Genomic DNA, 23,446 nt, shown 5'->3' on the forward strand with positions numbered 1-23,446 from the left:
TGGAGTTCACACTTGACTCAGTTTTCATTAGAGACATGGAGACTAGAGCTATCATTGCGACTGGGGTGGTTGATCATGCATCTCGGTTATACTCCTTTTCAGATTTTGTTGATGATGATGATTTCACATTTGATGATTCTACATATGATGATCACATTTCATGTGATGGTTCAGATTTTGAGAACTTTGGACACTTGAACATGGGGATTCTCACATGTGACCCCGTTCTTGAGTCTTGTATTTCATCTCCTCATATTGATATCACATCACCTATTGCACCTGATGATGCAGATAGTGCGACAGTTTTGGCTTCATGTGATTCAGTGTAGCAGGATATTCATTGTCTTCCAGCTTCAGATTCATGGGATGATTACTTGACAGATATTGCAGATTTGTTTGTGGAATCCTACATTGCAGATTTGGGAGACATCATTGATGACATTCATCTTCTCTTTGATGAAGGTGATCATTCTTCGATTGTTGTGAGGGCACACTCTGACCCTCTTGTTCATTCTCTACATGATCATTCTTTCGAGGTTGACATGATTGTGGATACTTATGTACAACAGTTGGAGGAGGTCTCTTTATGTTTTGAGGAGACATGTGAGTCTTTGGAACATGTTCTACATCCATCTCCACTAGATCTTAGAGTGCCTTTTTCAGCAGTGTGGCACAGTTTACCACCTTTGGAGGGGGTATCTTTCAACATCGACATGGGGACACTTGAGTAGTTTTCGGAGATTCCTTTCATCATGAGTTTTCTTCATACATCTTCCCTTCATGATTGGGGAGACTTCATGGATACACCTTTGGTTTTGTTTCTTCCTAAGGGGAGGAATGTTGTTCGACGTTCGTGGAGCAGTTTCTTCATACATCAAGCTTCTTCCATTGGTGTAGATTCTCCATTGAGGGGGGGTCATAGTTTGACTTCTCTTCTTCTCTCATATGGGGGGGACTTTTTCCTCACATGGGGTTTTGTTCCTCACATTCTTCTATGAGAGTTCTCTTGTATGTTTTTCATCTCTCTTTTGGGGGAGGGTTTTTTCCCATTGGGTTTTTCTCTCTTTCCCCACTTTGTGAGAGATTTCATTGCATTGGTTTGCATGCATTTGCATTTGTACATGGGTACCTAACATGGCCTCGTAGCCGGGACCCATCTTGCATTACTTAGTTGCATTGTAGACTTAAGTGCATTCCCCTAAGTTGCACTTAAGGGGGGGTGTTGGTGTAAATAATTATTCATCATGGATATTATTACACTTACTTAAGTTTACTTAGGATAATGCATTTCATAGTAGTTTGGATATGAGACACTTGGGTATTTGTGCCACATTGGGATAGTGTGTGTAGGAGAAATTCCACCTTTTATGGTGTTGATTTTGTTGTTACACTCCACATTTAGTGGGTGATCCACCTCATGTGGACTATTATATTATTTCTCCTACCTACCCTTGTTTCCTATTGAGCCACATGTCATGTTTGTGTGCTCATACATATCCCTAGCCTTGCCTATATAAGCAGGCTCATCTACATTGTATGTAATGATTGAATCCAGTTGATTATTGTTGATCATTTCTATTGATGAGAATACAGTTTATTCTTGTCCCATATTATGTCTCTATTTTGTACGTTTCATTGAGCTCTTGATCTTGGCAAAATCCAACACTATCAAATAAAAGAGGAATTGGCTATGAAAGAAATCAAACAATAAAAGAAGATTCCAAAGAAACTCCTATGAAGACAAATATGGGAAAGACAAAATACCTTGGATATTTTCAAAAGCCCTCTCAATATCAAAGATAGCAAGAAGATAAAGTTAACAAGGATAATTTTAAGAAGTCCTTTCCTTCATGACAAGATTATACATCCAAGTTTAAGAGTACCTTTCATGGCTATTTCTACTCATGCAATCACTTTAGACATAAGGAAATAGAGTGTATAAAACAAGTGAGATATTATAGATGGATCAAAAATTAAAATCATCGTGGGTGGACTAGTAGAAGCTATATTTCGTATCACCCTCAAGTGAATTAAAATGTTATATGTTACAAGTGTAATAACTATGGACACACAAGATGACATTGTAGATATGGTTTTGTGAAACCACCTGAAGAGTACAAGTTGAAAGATACCATGAACAAACAAAAAGGAATACCTACTATGCTATGGAGAATGAAATAACACTAAGATGATGAGAAGAATAAAAAGGATGAATCTATGATTTGGTATTATGTACTTAATGCACAAGTTTCAAGAGCATGAATTTAGAGGGGGCTTATCATTGCACTATCATTCATCTCTACACAAAAGACAGCTCAAAAGATAAAGTTTGGTAAACATTAAAGAAAGAGAATCTATGATTGTAGAGAAGAAGAGTTAGTGTCAAGATGATAAATATCTTAGAAGACTTAAAATAATGAGATATTTTTTGAAAAGTTGGATAGAGAGGGTAATAACAATCCAACAAAGTATGCTTATATATTTACATTTGACAAGCATGTGTTGGCTAAATAATAATAAACTTGATAGTGTTAGGATTCCCACAGATACTGAGAGGGGGGGGGGTGGGGTAAATCAATATCTAAATGATGAAATGAATTTCTTAACTTAAAACATGTAGAACAAATTATAACAGTGTACCGATATGCAAGAAATAATGCAATAAACATAATTAAAGGCATCCACATGAAAAACACACCATAACACAATGTTTTAACAAGGAAACCCGGTGTGGGAAAAACCTCAGTGGGATTTGTGACCCACAATATTCACTTACTGGCCAATAAGAGAATATTACTGCTACAAGAGGGGCTTGCACATGCAGGAAGGCCAACTGCCTAGAGCTCACTGCTCAATGGGAAGTCTCACTGACTTACAATGATGGATTATATAAATCCAGTGCCTTGTATAGCTTCAAAATATCATCTATAATGCCAGATCCAGTACCAGTTTCTACTCTGTTTCTTACATAAACCCTTAACCTATAATTCGCATGATAGGTCTACCTTATTTCGCCTAAATATATTCCTCTATCTTCCTTTTAAATGTTCTATAATGATCTCTCTTATATAAGAGTCATTTTACAACTTGCCAAGTCGGCTTACAATGATTTTACAAATAATAAACAAAATATATTACAAGAAAAATCTTGTTGGCCTTTGTGCCGGTATGCTTCCTTTCTCTGTCAGTGCCGGTGGTTTGAATGCCATTGTAGAGTCTGATCTTGCTAGTGCCGGTGTAATGCCTTGCTGGTGCCATAGGATTGTAAGGTTGCCATCAATGACAAAACCTTCAATCACCTAAAATGTCTCATTGGAGTGTGCATATGCCAACAATCTCCCCCTTTGGAATTGATGACAACACTCATGAGAAAATTCAAAAGTGTATCCAAAACTTGTAATCCAAAAATGTTTCTAAAAATATGTTACCAAAAATATAAGATCTCCCCCTGAGTAGATAAGTCTTCTGCCGGTTATTTTATCATACTACTACTCCTCCTTTGGCATAATTGACAAAGGTTGTCAAGATGTCAATAGAGTTGTAGTCTCAACCTTGTAACTGGGTGGTTACAATTTGAAAAAGATCTACCAAAATCAAGTTTATACTTTCCATAAACTTCTTGCTATCCTTTATTGCTGTCTCTGTTCTTTGAACTGTACTAGTGAGGTGCTGCATATGCTCTGCCGGTGTTCTATGTCCCTATACTAGTGCCTCAGATATTTCCTTCTGTAATGATGCTAGATAGTCCAATCTTGGACTTAGTCTTAGTCTCAAATTATTTGCCTTATTTACTATTCCCTCCTTTTCTCTTTCTAACTTAAGTAACTCTTCCTCAAAACTTGTTATCCTTTGTTCAAAAACTGATAATGTATCAAGTGAGTTAACAAAATTATCAGCAAGTTTATTTATTTCTTCTTGTATCTTGCTCATTTTCTTATCTATGTCTACTATCAAAAAGTTTGTCTTGCAAGTATATTTGTATAGAGTTTTAAATTCCTTCAATAAGTTACATAGTTCTGGTAGAAGTGTGTCAAATTCCCTAGTACACTTCTTTATCTGATCTTCAAAGAATTTTTACTTTTCAATTTCTAACTTATCCTTCAATGCCTCTTCCTTTATTTGCTCAATAGTCACTGTGTTCTCAGTGATGTATTTACACAAAGTGTCAAGTTGGCTTAAAGAATCCTTATTGTCTATGTTACAGTTAGGAGCTATCATCTTCAAAATTGGGATTGTGTCATCTATAACTTTATAAGCCTGTGAACTACAATCTGTTATCCTTTGATGGAGTCCAAAAGTACTTCAGTTACATTTGTTGATTTGTAACCTGTTGAGGAGGAACCAACATTCTGAATTCCACCGGTGGAGGAAGTAACCATGCTTGTAGTGACCTCTGGTAGGTCAGTCTATGTTTCCATTTCTTTAAGCAATGGTTTTTGATCTTCTCCTGTTGCCAGTGGCACTATTTCCATGTGAATATGTTCCTGTTCCGAAGCCTATTGCTCTGCTTGTCTCTCTATTTGTTGCTCTATTTTAGTCTCAGTGTGAGTCTCTACCTGTTGCTCTGTGTTATCAACTTCAACTTTTCTTTCAGTATTGTCAATGCTGTCAGTTGCCGGTGGCTTACTAGCCATATTTGTCTTGCCGGTTGTATCTTTGTCTATCATAATGTTGACCTTTTGTGTATCAACATCAACTGTGTATAGTACCTCAAGGTTAGGATTTGTATCCTCTATATCCATACTCTCATCTGCCGATTGATCTTAAGTAGTAGTTACCGGTGATGTAATTGGAGGCGGTGGGAGTAAGTTGTCTTTTACTTTGATGCTCGGAGGTCCACCAACCTTTCCTTTTCCTTTGTCATTCTCCTTCTGGTATACCTTTATGTTACTACTTACTAAGCTGCCATTAGTTTTATGTCCAAAGTCATTCTATATACTCTAGTCGGTTACTACTACTGAAATATTCAGGCGGTAAGCACAGAGCAGTCGATTATAGAAGAAAGTAGTCACAGAGCCTAGTATACACCGAGTTGTCTACCGAGTAACACTCTATGTCTACTAAGTCACAAAAATGATGTACCGAGTGAACACACACCGAGTGAAATGTTTTACCAGATTCATTGAGCCTAGACACACATGGGAAACATGTTACAAGATCGAGGAGCAGGGAATCATTACCACTTAGGGAATTGCACCTTAAAGATTTTGTATGATCTTGAGGTCATCTATCCAATGAAATATTTTGTATGGTTATTCATTCGATAAATCATGTTTGTAAGATCGAAGCAATGAACAGATCACCGACATAAGAGATCTATTTATACAACATGAATTAAGGATCAAATATAGAGATATATGAAGCAAGACATGTGTGATAGATAAGGAAGCACTGAGTATTGTGACTATCAGAGACATAGAGGTCACTGACAAGGATTTCAGAGAACAGTCAAGGAACAAAGTAAACAGAAGGGTTTATCGAGTTACTTTATGGATTACTGAGGTATGCTATAAGCAAGGTAATCTCATTTTGAGCACATAGAATCTGCTATAACATTTCAGATGTGAAGTTGCAGATATTTGTAAAGATTTTATTGTAATATTTTGAGTTATAAGAGAAACCTTTAACAGGGTAAAAGACTCTAACAAAGTCTATAAATTGTAAAGCCTTTGACCAAGTGCAACATTTAGAATAAGTGTTGTAAAATCCTTTAGCAAGGTAGATCTAACGATCTTGATACTCCTAATAGGGTAAGCTATCGGAAATAGCTAAAAATGTACCTCTAACTGAGCAACCTTTATTATTGCAGTAGTGAAGTTGTGGGTGCCATCCCCACTGCAGTTTTTCTCTCTAACCAAGAGTTTCTGCATAACCAAAATATATGTGTTATGGAGTGAATCATGTATGATTGTTATTTATTTGTTTTAGCTTTATGTTATGTTACAACAGTTTTTGGTTTATGCATAATAGTAAAGTTATTGTTAAAGAAAAGATTTGAAGTACTGATTCACCCCTCCCCTCTCAGTACATTAGCTTTCCATATTGGGCCTAACAATTTATTGGTTTGGGGTTCCTGTACTCTTCCTATTTTTCTTTCTCAACAAGGAATATGTCCCATGCATTTTCTATTTCATCTTTTACTTCATTCACTCTTCCAACCATCAATGCAATATGCTAGTGTGCAATAGAGAATACTGACCGGTTGGCTTCTGCAATTAAGTCATCTATCTCCTTAGGTGATTTTACTGGGTAAACAACAAGTAACTTTTCAATTTTGATTTTCTTATCAAGCTCTACAATAGCTTGTCTTCTTGCTTCCAGTCTTTTGAACAATTCATCTGGTAGTTCATCTATCACTTCCATTAAGAACTTCTTATAGATGTCCATGTGTAAAATGTCACTGTTTTCAACTTGTTCTTTTTCATTTGCTGACAGTGTATCATAGACCTTTCCTATGTTCTTGAGTTTCCCTTCCTTTGTGATTTCATTTAGCAATTTGTCAAGAGGGGCCATGTTTTGTTTAGTCTTCTTCATCTTTGGTGTCAACTTTTTCTTTGGTGTTGTCTTTTTAACCGGAGACCTCACTGCCTATTGTTTTTGTCTAGTCCTTATAGGCGAGGGTGTGGATGCCGGTGAAGGATCCCTTTTCCTTACAACTCTTTTAAAAGTTGCAGGCATGTCATTCTCCGAAGAAGTGGCTACCAGTGACAGGTGAGTCTCAGGCTGTAGAGTTCCTAACTCATCCTCAATGATATCGGTTTGTTTCAGTACATCTTCTTTAATAGCCTTAGCCTGTCTAGAACCTCTTCTCGCAATTGCTTCAACCTTTTTCACTCTCTTATTAGATTGAATTTATTTTTCAATGGTTTCAGCACTAACAAATACTTCTTCCTTAGGTTCATTTGGTGCTTCCAGAAGTGCTTTAGCATAAGTCTCAATGATATGATCATCGGTCTCATAACCCATATCCATCACCCACATTGTTCTTGGGATGACTGTTTCCATCTAGATCTCATCCTTTTTGATCACAAAACATATTTCATCCTTGTATTTACTGACAATCTTCAGTGACAGTCTAATCCTTTTCTTCATCCTAACCTTTAGTGCTTGAAAATAGTCATGAATATTCTTTTCTTTGTTTTCACCCATGTTGTTGAATAGGTCTGTTAACTGTTTTCCTATTGGTATATCAAATCCAAGGTTCTTATTGCCTATACTAGGAACCTGTTTGGTTATGTGTAGCATCAAGCATACAAGTAGATTTCCAAATCTAAAAGTTCCTTTCTTATCCTTCTTGATTTTGCCTAAGTTATCAATCAACTCATCTTTTAACCATTCACATAAATCAATTTTTACATTGTCTTTAACCATGCCATAGGCACACTTAATGCATAAACTGGAAACTGAGTTAAGTCTATTTGCATGAGTTTCTTTGTACCCTAAAATCATGCTAACAAATCTCAAATTTATATAGGTCACATCATTAACCCTTAGAGACCTTTTGTCTGATGTTGCACTAGTTAAGTTCATTACTAGGTCATTGGAGACCTTCTTAGTCTTGTCTGGTCTGTTACCAGTGGAAGGTAACCCTGTTACTACTTTCACAACTTCCTTTGCAATTTTGTGAACTGAATCAAGCCAAAAGAATGAACCATGTACCCTGCTTAAAACTATCCTAATCGCTTCCTTGGGAAATTCAGGAATATAGAGGATTTCAGTGAATCCTAGGGTTTCAACAACTTTATGTTCAGGTTTTACATTTTCGAAATTATCACATATAACAGTCTTATACATGTTTTTAATTTCTTCATCTTCTGGTTCCTCTATGTTGCAATGAATGTATATTCTGGGATCTTTTGCAAAAACAACTCCTTTTAGAATTTGGGAAAAAGCACCTACATTGTCATCTTTCTTGGCTACCTCGGGAACTAGCTGAAATACGGGCCTAGGGCATTTTATAACCTTGAATACTATAGGGTTTGCTATGAATTCAGGTGCAGAGGAGGATGCCATGATGATAAATACCTTTTTTGGCCTTTGGATGGATTGTTTGCTGAAGTGCTTTGCCTCTTTGCTCAAAATGCCTTAGCTTTGCAAATTTTGCGCTCTTTGAATGTTTGAAATCTTGGTGAAATGAAATGGAGCCAAAATCACAAATTTATAATGTTTATTTGCCATCTACAACATTTAATGTATGCCGGTTAAGTAGTCACTTAACATTGTCTGCCGATATCGAAGTAATTTCCAACTTCTCACCATTAACCGAGGGAATTATAGCATATGTCTCATTTTATTGCCAAACCCTCAAGAAAATTTTCTTCAATTTGATGAAGAGCTTCCTACCGGTGGAGTATTACTCTGTCCTTCCGGTGAAGCAATACTCTATCCTGCCAGTGGAGTGTTGGTTGGTTCTACCGGTGGAGGAGTATTCCCAACAATATTTAGGTCTGACTTTCTAATCCATTGTTTTGAGAATTCTTGCTTAACCTCTTCAACTTTTTCTTTTCCTTTCAAACTAGAACTTTTGTTGTCTGTTGGTGATCCTTTACTTCTACAAAATTTTGCAATATGCCCAATCTTGTTACATGCATAACAAGTCACATTATTCTTCTTAATAGCTTTCCCATAACCTATGTTGGTTTGTGTTCTGCATTGATTAGATAGGTGTCCAAATCTTCCACAAACATAACATCTCACATTCATTCTGCAATTCTTAGAGTTATGACCATCTTTGTTGCATTTTGAACTTTGACCGGTGGGGGTGTTGATATTTTGATAATTTCTAGATCTACATTCATTTGCTCTATGACCATACTTGCTACAGTTAAAGAATTATGCATTGAATTTATAAGCATTAGGTTGCCTTAGTGGTTTGCTATGATCCTGAGTGTTTGCAGTACCAGAGCTTTCACCAACTTCAAAGCCAATTCCAGAAGTGTCACCTTTAGGTTTTTGATTCTTCAACAAGTTACCAAGTTTTTCTAAGCTTTTCTTGAATTTCTATTTATGTTGATTTGCAGTATCTAGTTCTCTTTCTAAGACTTCTTTTTGCTTCATCAATTCATTTGAGTCATTCTGAGTGTGCATCAGATCTGTCTTCAACAAATCATTTTCATAACTAAGCCTTGTGTTCTCATTTGTAGCATCACTTAGTCTTCTGGTCAAATCTTCTTCATTCTTCTTTCTATCCTCAATTTCTTTACAAAATCTCATAGTCATATCCTGCATCTCATTCTTTGTTGTCATGTTCTCTTGTTTCAACTTGTTTATCATATCATTAAGTGATTCCTTTTCATCATTCTCATTTTGTATCTTTTACATAATTCTCTTCTCTTGTTTCTTGCAATGGTAAAATTTTCTTAAAGTGCTTGAATGATATCTTGGACTGCCTGTAGATCATCTTCTAGTTTTATGTTTTTCAATTTTTCTGCATCATAGTCTGAGAGAGCTGCTTCAAGTTGCTTTGTCAGATTTTGCATCTCTACCGGTGTCAAGATCTTCCTCAAGCTGTTAGGCTTTTGAAAATAGAGGACCAAGCTCTGATACCAATTGTTAGGATTCCCACAGATACTGAGAGGGGGGGGGGGTGGGTGGGTGAATCAGTATCTAACCGGTGAAATGAATTTGTTAACTACATGTAGAACATATTATAACAGTGTACCGGTATGTAAGAAATAATGCAATAAACAGAATTAAAGGCATCCACATGAAAAACAAACCATAACACAATGTTTTAATGAGGAAACCCAATGTGGGAAAAACCTCGGTGGGATTTGTGACCCACAATATTCACTTACTGGCCAATAAGAGAATATTACTGCTACAAGAGGGGCCTGCACATGCAGGAAGGCCAACTGCCTAGAGCTCACTGCTCAATGGGAAGTCTCACTGACTTAGAATGATGGATTATATAAATCTAGTGTCTTGTACTACTTCAAAATAGCATCTATAATGCCAGATCCAGTACCAATTTCTGCTCTACTTCTTACATAAACCCTTAACCTATAATTCGCATAATAGGTCTACCTTATTTTGCCTAAATATATTCCTCTATCTTCCTTTTAAATGTTCTATAATGATCTCTCTTATACAAGAGTCATTTTACAACTTGCCAAGTGGGCTTACAATGATTTTATGAATAATAAACAAAATATATTACAACAAAAATCCTGTCGGCCTTTGTGCCGGTATGCTTCCTTTCTCTGCCGGTGCCAGTGGTCTGAGTGCCTGTATAGAGTCTGATCTTGCTAGTGCCAGTGTAATGCCTTGTCGGTGCCATAGGATTGTAAGGTTGCCATCAATGACAAAACCTTCAATCACCTACAATGTCTCATTGGAGTGTGCATATGCCAACAAATAGAAGAAAGTTGGATTCTTATGCTCAACTTCACAATAAAGGAGTTCCTATTGATATGATAATTCCATAGAAGACATGGATGGAAGTATGATGATAATTTTTTCATCAAAAATGTTAAAGGAAGAGTGACAACAAAGAGAAAAGATGGCATTGATGTCAATAATTACAAGATAGATCTTCAAGAGAAACTTAAGCATGAAATGAGAAATTATATCAAAGCTAAATGGAGCCAAACTATCACATGACCAATCTAAATCCATTGTGAATAATAGCAATAAAAAGGACTATATTCCCTTGAAAGTAATAAAAGAGAAAATCCTCAATAAGGGCTACACTTAGAAAGAGAATGCCTTGAAGAAAGTGAAAAGAAGAGTTACCATATGAGTAGCAAGAGATATTCTAGATTAATAAAGAGCACAGATTTGAGAGAAAATAAGAGAAGAAATAGTTACCATAGAAGAGGATAGAACAAAAAATGAAAGACAATTATTCAACTACAACAATCAAGAAAACTAGAGAAAGAGAAGGTGTAGCAAGCAACATCTATTGAGCTGAACAACAATGCAATCTAACAATAATAACAGTTTAAATGAAAGAACATAGAACATCATAGAATTATAATAATTTTTTTGTTATACGAGTACGTGAGAAATAATTAACATTTCTACATAAAAGTAGTAAGAACTATTATTCAAGGACGAGTAAAGAGAATATAAAAAATTCAAGAACTAATCTATCTTTGGGTACATTACATATAAAGTAGAAAAGGAGTTTAGAGTTTACAACACTTGGTAATCCATTTTGTTTCCTTTATCTTACAAAGTGACTAACTACAAGGAAAGTATCATCAGGGCGATTTAACACCCAACCATAGATGTGGCAATCTTCCACACATCATTCTATTGAATGAGGCCATACCCTTCACAAGGGTATAAGCCGGTTATTGGTCTAATGCCATCTATGATTGGTGTTTTGACCCTACACAACTCTAGCTAGTCACAAACCATAGGGACCTCCTAACTAGTATGACCTCTGACTAGGTGGTATATTTGGACCATGTGAACTGACAGATGCTCACTTAGCGCAGCGTCATCATGGCCAAAGGTTTTCATAACTACAAACATGATTAAACATGTCGTTTGTGTTCACCACCCTACATGATTAGAACCAATATATGGCGTTTAGTCTTACTAACCATTAAGGTTGTTTGTTATGCTAATTGCATACTGACATAAACTAGAGACTCATTGGGCTCTAAGTTTGAATACCATTCTATTCCATTCTAGGTGTAGACTTGTAGTGATGTGAATTACGATCATCTACCATTCATTATAGGTTCATACGAACTAACTCTATTATTTGTGGTTATGTACTACTAGATCCATACTTGTGATCATGAGTTGCATACCCGCCTCCTCATGATTATGAGTATGAGTCTCTAGTCAAGGACTTCATTGTCATTATCTTTACTTTTCTATAGTATCATGACTTACAATATGAGAGAGTCATATATTTGTTTACAACAGACATGAAAATCTGTGTTAGATCTCTTTCTTGTTAATTTATATTTCTTTCTATATGAACTAGTTCGAGTAAGTTTATGCTTGATTCTAACATTTGTTTTTATTTCTAGATGTGTCTCTATTTTATTTCTAGATGTGTCTCTATTTTATTTCTTAGGCTACCAAATTAAGAGCCTTCATCTATTCACTGATCATAGATCAATGGAGCATTTAAGAAATTTAAAAAATTAATAATTCATATTAGTTTACTTCTGTTAGCTCTCTCTGTCATTTTTCAAATGGATCAACAAGGTATGAAAATCTGCTACTATGGTCTTAATATTTAACTTATAAGCTACAATTTTCTCAGCTATTATATATCATACTTTGCAATAAAAGATTTGTGAGCTTATTGAAGCTATATGCCTCTATTCATGCAAGCACTTCTTTCAAACCCATTTATTTCAGTTATCTACTTTCCAAATTTCTAAAGAAAACGGATGAAATCATAGTGCGTAACCTGGCAATAGGATTGTGTACTTTTCCAACCTTCTTCCAACCTCTCCTCAGCTGTCCCTGTTTTCTTTTGTAGCGTACATATCATTCACTTAGGTAGTTCCCATCAGTATTGCAAAACTAGATATCATATTTTTTCTATTAAACAAGGCTTTAACTCTGTATATATCATACAAACTTCAACATTTTAACTATTGCCCACTAGCTTACAATAGTTATAGTTATTACGTTTTATTTCAAGGAGTTCCAGTTTTATTTCATTGAATTTCAAATCGAATGCAAAGGATTCTTTCATGTGGCTAGCTTATTATCACTTCCACAATATAGAATGCGTTTGATCAAAATAGTCTATCACCACCTTGAAAGAGAATATAGTCTGACATATAGTTACTTTTTCATAAGTAATATGACCTATATAATATAGTGGCTCACATATTTTTGAGCATGGCCTTTGGCCATTATATTTAAGTAATAACTGATCAATAAGTTCTCTAGTATCATCAATGATATTTATATGACTATGATGTATACTATATGTGGTACATAAATATACTTAAGTATATGTATATATATACTTTCTCCACATTAACATGTGTGTATATATATATATATTATACATTCATAATCATTTATGTATCAAATACATTATAATTAAATTAAAGTTTAAATCCAAAAAGATTATCAATTCCATTTTTAGTTGAGCTTAGTTTTCTGATGGCTTAAGTCAACATCATGAATTCAAGATAAGAACGAAAGCAAACAACTTGATTGATTATCTTGAGTTAAACAAATTAAGTACCTAATTCACAACTCATCTCTAGGCTCTATCGTCAAAACATGACATGACCAGTACTTACAGGTTTTAGAGACTCAAATGGCAAATTGACCCTCCATGTGCTTCCCTCCCATACCCAATGATACTTTTTCTCACTTCACAAAGGATGATGAATTTATTGTAACCACTAGGTCAAAATAATGTAGTTAGTCCAAAATTTCATCATTTGTTCTAAAATGTATAAACTTGATTAAATAGATCAATAAAACTCAACGATTTTGCAAACGAAATAATTCACATATGCATTCTGAACCACTGTTCAAAGGTGTTAATTAACATCACATATTAATGCATTAATATATAACAAAATATTAATGAACAAGAGGGATGTAATATAATGAAGGTGAGAAGACTCTCACAAAGAAATCAAAGGTTGAACATGCATAAGAGAGTGCTGGGATAACTAAGTTACCAACTTTTTATACTCAAGGAGATGATGCAAAATCCTTCAACAAGTATAGAAGAACTGAATCACCGAATAAACATGAGTATTAGAACAAGGGGGATTATTGAATAATCTTTGACAAGGGGAATGTTGTCATTTTATGACACCCTTGGTCCATCAGTGAGAACCGATCAGAGATATGTTCCATGAACTAGTGCTGCCCCAATTGGATCAAGGAGAAAGCAATGAAATTATCAAGTGTGAAGTGTTGTCTTCTCAGGAGGAAGTTCCTAAGTCCTCAACCCCGGAACTCCCAAGTTCCTAATTTCCTATGTCTCCTCTTCTCTTCCCCTGAACTTCAAAACTCTGGAACTCTGAGGTCCCGAAGTTCCTTTCCCCAGTCTCCTTTTCTCTTCCCCAGAACTCTAGAACCTTGAGGTTTTGAAGTTCCTTTCCTTAGTCTCCTCTTCTCTTCCCCGGAACTCCAAAATCTCAAGGTTCCGAAGTTCCTTTCTTTAGTCTCCTTTTCTTTTCCTCAGAACTCCAGAACTGCAAGGTTATGAAGTTCCTTCCTTAGCTTCTTCTTCTCTTCCCTAGAACTTCAAAACCCTAAGGTTTTGAACTTCCTTTCCTTAGCCTTCTCTTCCTCAACCCCGGAACTTCAAAATCTCGAAATTTTGAAATCCAAAGCCTAAGTCTTCCCAACTTCAGGAACTCGTGTTTCCGAAGTCTTCCATCTTCCTTCCGGCTTGCAACACTTCCAGATGGTGTGATCAACATTCAAGGCTTTTAATGATCCAACTCTTGCGACCAATTTTCTATATAAGTCTCTTATGCCTCATTGTAAAGGGTTCTCTCCCTGTTGGCTTGAGCTATTCTATGCTCTTTCACTTCTCTTAAGGACTTGTATTTATCTTGTATTTCTACAACTGTAAGTTTCACCATTGGCCATATAATGAATTGAAAGCATCATTCTTGCCTTACTTCAACTTATGTATATTGTGTATGTGATCTTACGTTCATTGTAAATGTATGTTTGTGGCTTTCTTTCACATATATGCTGTGTTAATATGTTTCTGGGTGTGAGTTGTGGGAAACTTTCTCCCCACTTAACATTTAGCAAGTCCTAACCTCCATATGTGTGTTAAGATCATTCATGCAACTGAAGTTTGTGCATCTTCTAGGTATTTCAGTTGATTCTTTGTGCCATTTCAAGTGGGTAGAGAAACATCTATTATCTTGGTGCATCGCCTCCTTTTATTTTAACATTTCTCTCTTCCCTTTTCCTCTGCATGTTGTTAGGATAGGTTTATAAGTAAGATTTGAAGTGTTCAGTTGGTTTAACACCTGCAGTTGGATTGAGAAGGAAGCCGACCTTCTCTAGAGATTCAACCCCCTTGCGCAAGGTCCCACACTTTGGGGTTGTTTCCATGTTTCACAAGGTTGCTGAGTTGATATCTCAGAAAGGGTGCAAGCTTTTGTGATAACAATTTTTGGCACTCTCGGTGGGACAGACTTTCAATTTACATGCTAAGGATTCAGTTTTATTCTTAGTATCTCATCCTTTAGAGGCAGTCATCTTACAATACTTGGCCACTTTTCTCACAAGTCCAGTCTCTTGTTCATGACTTGTTGCTGATTTCATGGCTATAATTCATACAAGGGCATCTTCTAGAGGTAGCTTCTAATTTGTATAACTCTCATCTTCAGGCTCTAGAAGGCAGAGAGGTAGACCTTCATTGTCACTAGTTAGGGGGGTCAAGGTTATAAACACCCCATAACCCAGGTCTCATTCTACCCCTCCATTTACAAGACCATTATTGTTTAGGGCTCCCACCACTCATATCAATAGACCATTGTTTCACATGGCCAAAAATTAGGTTTTTGTTACCTTCAATCAGGGAGTCCTCTTATTTTTACCCAAAGGAATGATATACCAGTGGCTGCGTTAAAGAGTATACCATACTTCACTAGTGAAACAACTACTACCCCCATTGAGCATATTCAAGACATTGCGAACATTTGCTTTGTCCATAATGTCACTCAGGATGATGTTGCTGTCAGACTCTTAGCCACATCTTTGAAAGGAAAAGATTTGTAGTGGTATAAAGGGTTGTCGTCTAGCTCCATTCACAATTGGGATGAATTAGGGGAGAGGTTGTGCAACCATTTCAAAGATAAAAGTAATCACCTCTCACTTGTGGAGCAGTTGACTACAATTAAGAGGGCACCTCATGAGTTCATGGGAGATTTAGATTTCAAATTACAAAAGACATGGAATAGAATCCCTGCTCTAGTGAAGCCATCTCCAAATCATGTCTTGTATTATCTGAGAGCTCTCAACAACGATATAGTTGTCAAGATACAATCAATGGGTGGAACCTCTCTACCGAATGCATATGACATAGCCATAAGAACATAAAATTGTTTGATATAGGCTAGGAAGATAGCTTCAAGGCCTCCAATGCCTCTCTTCCCAGAAGATCCTACTAAAAAACCCACCTTGGCTCCTATGCCCATGATGCCCACAAGTCAACCATCCACATCCTCTACATCCTCTAATAAGCTCCATGAAGTGAAGACTCTATTGCAAAACTTTGGCAATGAGTTGGTAACATTAAAGGGGAAACAAAATCAACATAGCATACCTTATCAAGCACAAAATCAGAACTATCAATAGAATAGACCACCCTTTCAAGGGCAAAACAAATGGAGCAATGTTGGGCCTTTGAATAGTGTGAATCCCATAGCTACAAGCAATTCAAAAGCAATAGTTCCAATGCAAAACAACCTTGCCCAAGAGAAAGATTGGTGTCAACCATGCAATCAGCCACACAACCAAGGTACATTTCCAAAATGGAGAGTATGTCCAAGCCTTAGTGGTGCAAGATGAGCCAACCATCTGTGGCCAACAATATGACCCAAATCAGCCTAGTGTTGGTAGTCTGGCTCAGTTGCAAGGATATTCTACCTTTGTCAATTGACTGGAGGTAGAATTCCGTGGTATGAACCAAACAAATGGCGAGTCTATGCTACAATATACAAGGTCAAAGAAGAGAGCCATGGAAGCTGTCTCACCTTCAACATTAGCCCAAGCTCCAACACCCAATGTAGCTATCTAGGATACAAGCCAAAATACCATGTAAGGGAGAAAGAGGCAGGAGGAGGCCCAAGTCGTCCAAAGAGAAAAGGTAGACCTTGTAGCCTCAAAGGAGCCTCTAAATTCAGTTGGTGTTCCTTTCAATATAGTAGATTAGATGAAGAATGCCAACCTCAATGTCACTATGTGGAAGGCCCTTTCCATCCCATCTTAAAGGGATTTGCTCAAGGAGGCATTGAAGGGAATCAACTAGTCAGGTGATGAGGAAACCGTTATCAGGAAGGTAGTCTCCACCAGTTTGGTACAACCCAAGGAGGAAGAAGATTCAAATAAGATCAACAAGCCTCCCCCCTTCTATCTCTCTTTAATCATAGGAGATAACTTAGTTCACAACTGCATGATAGATTCAGGAGCTAGTAGCTCAGTCATGCATAAGAAGGTAGCTGATCTTTTGGCATGGAATATGAACCTGTGACTAAAGGAGTGGTCCAATTGGATGGAAATTCTATTAAGACAGTAGGGGTTGTTAAAAATTTGAAGTTGACATTGCATGCATGCCCTAGTTGCACTATCTTGTAAGACATATCAATCATCGACCTCCCTGCCTTCTTTGCCATCTGTCTATCTAGAGATTTCACCGCCAAGATAGGTGGATACCTATATTTTTATTGGTCCCACATGCTATTTCAAACAAGGCATGGTACCAAGGTTACCATAAGGGTAGATCCCATTGTGCAAAACCACAATGAGCCCTACACCCCCAACCCTATAAACATGAATTGTACTTTGAATGAAGAGGGGGAGGAGTGTACTGTCTATGAGACTACTACTCTTTTGCAAGAGGTCCCTGATTGTTTGCTAGATGAATAGGCCAATTCTTTTCAGTTTGATCCATTAGCTAAGACTGAAGAGACTGGGCTTGGTACCTATTGTATCCATGAAGAGGATACTCCTATCCCTAACCTCATCAAGACACAACAAGATTCAGAGGAGTTATGGAGCATGTTTTTTGATGGTTCAAGAAACATAAATGGTGCAGGTGCCGGTGCCGGTGTGATGCTTGTTTCTCCCGAGAAAGAGAAATATTTCTTCTCTTTTAGGCTTCAGTTTGGTTGCACCAATAATGTTGCTGAGTATGAAGCCTTGATCCAAGGCCTCCAACTTGCACAAAACACAAAGATTAGATATTTGCAAGTATTTGGAGATAAATAATTGGTTGTTAATCATATCCTAGCTCAAAGCACAACAAAGAAAAACCTACACAAATCATACAAACATAGGGTTTGGGATTTGATTGAAGGATTCAAGGCCTTCAACATCTAGAGTATTCCTAGAAGTCAGAACAAGCATGCTGATAGGCTTGCAACAATTGGTGCCCAGTTTGACATACCAACACATGTTGCAAGTGAGAAGGAACAACACATCAAGCTTGTTGTGAGGCCTATTGTCCTAGACAATCGGGCAAATTGGCAAGTATTTGAAAGTGATCAACAGATTAATAATTTCTTGCAAAATGAAGTAGAATTTTCTGCTAAAAATTAGTCTAAGCTACAAGACCAGTATGGAGACCAAATCATGCAGCTCAACTCCAAAAATTTGGCTAAAGGTCTAGTTACCTTGGAAGGCATTTTCAACTCGGATGATCAATTGAAGAAGAAGATGAACCTAGTTGCAGAGAAGGGTGATTACAAGCCAGTTGTTGTTGCTGAGGGTAGGTCTCTAAACTTGGGCAAGGTATGTTCCTCAATCGAACAAGAGGCCTTTGTTGAGATTTGTCAAAAATATGATGACATAGTTGCTTGGACCTATGAAGATTTGAAGGGTTTTGACCCCAACTTAGCCCAGCATACTATAGAGCTAAACCCAGATGCAAAGCCAGTTAGACAAAATAAAAGACCAATAAAAACCAAGATTGAGCCACTAATGAGGAAGGATTTGACCAAGCTCATAGAAGCCAATATCATCTTCCTTATCAATCACTCCACCTGGGTGGCCAACCTTGTCCCTGTAAGGAAGAAGAATGGGGAAATTAGACTATATGTCAATTTTAGGGACCTCAATAGAGCCTCCCTCAAGGATCATTATCCCCTTCTCTCCATGGAGCAGATTCTCCAAAAGGTTAGTGAATCAGAAATATTTTCATTCTTGGATGGGTATTCAGGCTACAATCAAATTTTAGTCCAAGAATCAAACCAATACAAGACTGCATTTACTACTAAGTGGGGTACCTATGCTTATTGAAAGATGCCTTTTGGGGTAGCCAATGCAGGTGCCATGTTTCAAAGAGCAATGGACATGGCTTTCAAGGGTGTATTAGCAAAGTTTGTGCTTATATACCTTGATGACATAACTATTTATTCAAAGCATGCATCTAAACATCTTGGTCATCTTGATCAGGTGTTCATGAAATACAAGGAGTATGGTGTGTCCTTCAACCCTAGAAATTGTGTATTTGCTACTAATCAAGGAAGATTACTAGGACACATTGTATCCAAAGATGGCTTGACCATTGATCCAAAGTGAGTAGGGGCTATTATTTCTCTCCCACTCCCTAGTCACAAGAAGGGATGGATCAACTTTGTGAGGAGGTTCATTCCCAACCTTGCCACCATGGTAAATCCCCTCACGTCCATGTCGAAGAAAAATTTGGTTTTCAATTGGACTCAGGCCCCTACCCTTGTCAATCCTTATTATGAAAGAGATTTTATCCTCTATACCTTCAAAGGAGAATCCACTATCTCAGCTATCTTAACACAACTGGACAATGATAATTTGGAGCAACCTATTGCCTTCTCTAGTGAGGGGTTAAAAGACTACGAGCTTAAGTATAGATATGTAGAGAAGTAAGTCCTCACTATTGTAAGGGCCTTAAAAAGGTTCAGACACATGTTGTCTAACAACATGATCCAACTCTTAGTTCCACATGCAACTGTCAAGGATTTCCTTCTCAACAAGGACATCAATGAGAAGAGGGTTGTGTGGATAACCAAGGTCATGGAATACAACATCAAAATCAAGATCACTAAACTTGTAAGAGGTAGGGGCCTATGTGAATAGATTGTCTCATCTTCTAAGACTACTTCAGAGGTCGCCCTTGTGTTACAAGAGGATCAACCAAATAGAAAAAACACTCGACTTAATTGGGTAAGTGACATAACCACCTTCTTAATGGAAGGTAGATACCCCCAAGGTCTGGACATGACCAAAAGAAGGCATTTTAGGTTGCAGTCCATCCCTTATGTCTTAGTGGATGACACCCATTTTTGAAGAGACTCTAATGGAGTCTTGTTAAGACGTATCGAGCAAAATCAAGTTAGAAGATTGTTAGAAGAATTTCATGATGGCTCTTTAGGGGGCCACTTCTCTGCAAGGACTACAACTATCAAAATAATGAGGGTTGGTTATTACTAGCCATCCTTATTCAATGACTTACATAGATGGGTGAATAATTGCAAGAAATGTGCTTTCTTCTCTAGAAAGAAAAGACTAGCTGCCCTACCTCTTCACCCCATCCGAGAAGATCAACCATTCACACAATGGGGTTTAGACTTCATTGGCATGATAAATCTACCTTCTAGTGCTAGACACAAGTGGATCTTGGCCGCAATAGACTACTTCACTAGGTGGATAGAGGCAATTGCATTGAGGGATGCCACTGAGGTGTCAGTATTGGAATTCCTTGATGGAATTGTGACAAGATTCAGTGTCCCCTCCACCATCATATCAGATAATACCAAGGAATTCATTGGAACCCAAATCAGTTCTTGGGCAGTTAAGCATGGTGTATACTTGAAGATATCATCCAATTATTATCCTCAGGGTAATGGATTAGTTGAATCTTCCAACAAGAACCTCATCAACATAAACAGAAGGTTGATTGAAGACAACCAGAGGTTGTGGCATACTAAGTTGAGGAAAACCTTATGGGATGACAGAATCACACCCAAGAGGGTGAGCAGTAAATCCCCTTTCATGCTGGTATATGGGAAAGAAAAAATATTCCCAACTTCCCTAGAGTTACCCTCTCTTGAACTAGCACATAAACTAGAATTGAGAGAGAGTGATGCCATGACAGTAAGGCTAGCTAAGCTAATGGAGATGGAAGAGGTTAGAGGTTAGGCTATGCATAGGTTTGAGACTCATTAGGAATAGGTCAAGAGAGTTTTTGACAAAAAAGAATATTAATAGGATCTTCAAAGAAGGAGATCTAGTTCTAAATTGGGATGCAGAAAAAGCCAAGTCTGGGCGACACTCCAAATTTGATGCTATTTGGAGTGGTCCATATATCACCATTAGTTGCAAAGAGGCCAATGCATTTCATCTCTCTAGGTTTGACGGTAAAGTTATTCCAATCCCAGTGAATGGGATTCATTCCAAGCCCTACTTCTAAAGAGGGTGTAGATGACTATGTAAATATTAGACTAAAATTTGTTTTGCTTTTATAAGTGGTTGAGCACCTGCCACATTCTCCTTAAGAGGGTGTGCTCTCTAGTTTCCAGTTTCCCTCCAAGTGATGGTGCACACATGTTCTGGGTCTTTTCAATGACTTAGTGCCCAATGGATGCTCAAGGATTTTGGACTTTATGCTTAGCAGGAAAGCATCCCGTAGAGGTTGCCAAAAATATTGTCATTTTATGACACCCTTGGTCCATCAGTGAGAATTGATCAGAGATATGTTCCACAGACCAACGCTACCCTAGTTGGATCAAGGAGAAAGCAATGGAATTATGAAGTGTGAAGTGTTTTCTTGTCAGGAGGAAGTTCCTAAGTCCTCAACCCTGAAACTCGGGAACTCCCAAGTTCCCAAGTTCCTATGTCTCCTCTTCTCTTCCTCAAAAATCCAGAACCCTAAGGTCCCAAAGTTCCTTTCTTTAGTCTCCTTTTCTCTTCCACAGAACTTTAGAACATTGAGATTGTTTTTTTTTTTCCTTAGTCTCCTCTTCTCTTCCCCGGAACTCCGGAACCCCAAAGTTCTGAAGTTCCTTTCCTTAGTCTCCTTTTCTCTCCCTAGAACTTTGGAACCTTGAGGTTCTGAAGTTCCCTTCTATGAGATTTTACCAAGATCAAGAGGCAATGGAAAACACAAATAAGAGAGACAAAATATATGATAGGAATAAACTTTATTATATCAAGATGCAAAATATGATCAACTAGATCATTACAAGATATAGATTGATTGCCTGTACAAATAATGTAGATGAGCCTGCTTATATAGGCAAGGCTAGGGATATGTGAGCACACAAACATGACATGTGGCTCAATAAGAAACAAGGGTAGGTAGGAAATAGGTGTGGGTAGGTAGGAGAAATAATATAATAGTCCACATGAGGTGGATCATCCATTGAATGTGGAGTGTAACAACAAGATCAACACCATAAAAGATGGAAATTCTCCTACACACATGATCCCAATGTGGCACAAACACCAAAGTGTCTCATACCCAAACTATTATTAAATGCATGTACCTAAGTAAACTTAAGTATAGTGTAATAATATCCATGATGAATAATTATTTACACCAACACCCCCCCTTAAGTGCAACTTAGGGGAATGCACTAAAGTCTACAATGCAACTAAGCAATGCAAGATGGGTCCCAACTACTAGGCCATGTTAGGTACCCATGTACAAATGCAAATGAAATCTCCCACAAATGAGAAAAGAGAGAAAAACCCAATGGGAAAAAACCCTCCCCCAAAAGAGAGATGATGAAAGCACACAATGCTCTCAATGATGAATGAGAAGAACAACACTATGTCCCCCCCATAAGAGAGAAGAAGAGACCATGAAGCCCCCCCTCAATGTTGAATCTCCTGCAAAGATGGTCCAATGATGATGACCAAAATTCCTCCCCATAAGGAAGAAAGAGAGCCAATGCTACACCAATAATGTCAAAGTGTGACAAAACCAGGTACCAAGTCGATGATGATGAATCACTCGCTACAACAAAAAGAAGATCAAGCATGAAGACAACCTGCTGTGAGCATCATCTGGATACTCAAAAATAGCAGAAATAATGGTACAATCCAAGTCTCACGAGAGCCATGCACAAATGTGTACAATCTAAGTCTCAACTGGAGCCATGCAGCAAGTCTCACAAGATATTCCTAATCTAAATGTACAAGAGGATTACATCAAATAGTCAATAATGACAAGATACAAAGAGGTGTGACACTTTATGATAGTGCAAGTACAACATTGTTCAAGCAAGAGCATACCTCATGATAAAATATTCAAATGTGGAAACATGAAAATGATGCCACCAACAAAGAAGCCCTGTAGAATATTGCAGATGAAGATGCCTCCGAATGGAATTTCACCAAGAGATATAAATGAACAACTGACCCCCCATAAAAAGATCATGTTGGCACTTGCAAATAATGGAAAACTGGACTTTTGATTTCAACTTTACAACTTTTTAAAATGAGATATAAGAGACTTCAACATATACTGCTAGTGATCTAAACTGAGATCCAAGCAAAATACATGTACCAAATATGCCAAGAATGGCCAAATACTGAAATTACAATTTCTATTCCAAATCACTGCAAACAGATGGCAAATTATGAAAGCAGATGAAAAATTATGCACTTAAAAAAAATGACACCTGAAAAGGAGTCCATATGAGCCCAAATGAAGCCTCCAAAGTTGTAAAAATTGGGATTTCACGATTTCCAAAAAAAGTGTATCCGAAAATCAGAAAAATCCTGCACCATTGTATAGATCACAAAATTCTACCCCAAAACAAAAACA

Source organism: Cryptomeria japonica, chromosome 2 (genome assembly GCF_030272615.1).
Source record: "Cryptomeria japonica chromosome 2, Sugi_1.0, whole genome shotgun sequence".
NCBI classification, from domain to species: Eukaryota; Viridiplantae; Streptophyta; class Pinopsida; order Cupressales; family Cupressaceae; genus Cryptomeria; species Cryptomeria japonica.